Source organism: Oryx dammah, unplaced genomic scaffold, assembly GCF_014754425.2.
Source record: "Oryx dammah isolate SB20612 unplaced genomic scaffold, SCBI_Odam_1.1 HiC_scaffold_23, whole genome shotgun sequence".
Classification (NCBI taxonomy): Eukaryota; Metazoa; Chordata; class Mammalia; order Artiodactyla; family Bovidae; genus Oryx; species Oryx dammah.
Window position 1 is genome coordinate 127,004,598 of NW_024070207.1, and position 1,921 is coordinate 127,006,518.

Sequence of the window (1,921 nt, forward strand, 5' to 3'; positions counted from 1 at the left end):
CAGCTCCACCCACCAGACCTCCAACACAAGCCTCCCTAACCAGGAAACCTTGACAAGCCACTGATACAACCCCATCCACAGTGAGGAAGCTCCACAATAAAGAGAACTCCACAAATTACCAGAATATAAAAAGGCCATTCCAAACGCACCAATATAACCAAGATGAAGAGACAGAGGAATACCCAACAGGTAAAGGAGCAGGAGAAATGCCCACCAAACCAGACAAAAGAGGAAGAGATAGGGAATCTACCTGACAAAGAATTCCGAATATTGATAGTGAAAATGATCCAAAACCTTGAAGTCAAAATGGAATCACAGATAAATACCCTAGAGACAAGGATTGAGAAGATGCAAGAAAGGTTCAACAAGGACCTAGAAGAAATAAAGAAGAGTCAATATACAATGAATAATGCAATAAATGAGATCAGAAACACTCTGGAGGCAACAAATAATAGAATAACGGAGGCAGAAGATAGGATTAGTGAAATAGAAGACAAAATGGTAGAAATAAATGAATCAGAGAGGAAAAAAGATAAACGAATTAAAAGAAATGAGGACAATCTCAGAGACCTCCAGGACAATATGAAACGCTCCAACATTCGAATTATAGGAGTCCCAGAAGAAGAAGACAAAAAGAAAGACCTTGAGAAAATCCTTGAGGAGATAATAGTTGAAAACTTCCCTAAAATGGGGAAGGAAATAATCACCCAAGTCCAAGAAACCCAGAGAGTCCCAAATAGGATAAACCCAAGGCGAAACACCCCAAGACACATATTAATCAAATTAACAAAGATCAAACACAAAGAACAACTATTAAAAGCAGCAAGGGAAAAACAACAAATAACACACAAGGGGATTCCCATAAGGATAACAGCTGATCTCTCAATAGAAACTCTTCAGGCCAGGAGGGAATGGCAAGACATACTTAAAGTGATGAAAGAAAATAACCTACAGCCCAGATTACTATACCCAGCAAGGATCTCATTCAAATACGAAGGAGAAATCAGAAGCTTTACAGACAAGCAAAAGCTGAGAGAATTCAGCACCACCAAACCAGCTCTCCAACAAATTCTAAAGGATATTCTCTAGACAGGAAACACAAAAAGGGAGTATAAACCCGAACCCAAAATAATAAAACAAATGGCAACAGGATCATACTTATCAATAATTACCTTAAACGTAAAAATAAATAATTTTTTAAAAAATTAAAAATAATTATTTAAAAAATTAAAATAATAATTTAAAAAATTTTAAAATAATTTCAGAAGTTAAAAATAATAAATAAAAATTTAAATAAATTTTTTAAAGTAAAATTTTTTTAAAAAATTTAAAATAAATTTTTAAAATAAACAATTTTTCATTTTAAATATAGATTTATTAATTTTAATTGGAGGCTAATTACTTTACAACATTGTATTGGTTTTGCCATACATCAACATGGAACCACCACAGGTGTACATGTGTTCCTCATCCTGAACCCCCCTCCTACCTCCCTCCCCTCCCCATCCTATCCCTCTAAAAGAATTTCAAGACAGTGGCAGGAAAACGTTAAGCCAAACACAAAGTCCTTATAGGCATCTGCCTTTCTAAGTCCAGGTCATATGCTCAATGAACCCAGTCCTGAAACCCCTGGAGACAAAAGAGCTTGAGGCAGGTCACAGGGGCACGTCCATCGCTGGACCCTTCTGATGAGACTACGAGAGGATCTCCGAGATGGGAAAAGGCAGTCATCCTGACGGACACTTCTCTCGCAGGCACTACCAGACGTTGATGTGTAAAATGAAACCAGGCTGGTTAGTGACTCCCCAGGTTCAGTCCCTGGTCAAGGCACTGAAGTTCCCACGTGCCGTGCGCCACAACTAGGAAAGCGAGCATGCAACCAGAGGAAGCCCAGGAGATGCAACGAAGACCCAGCAGAGCC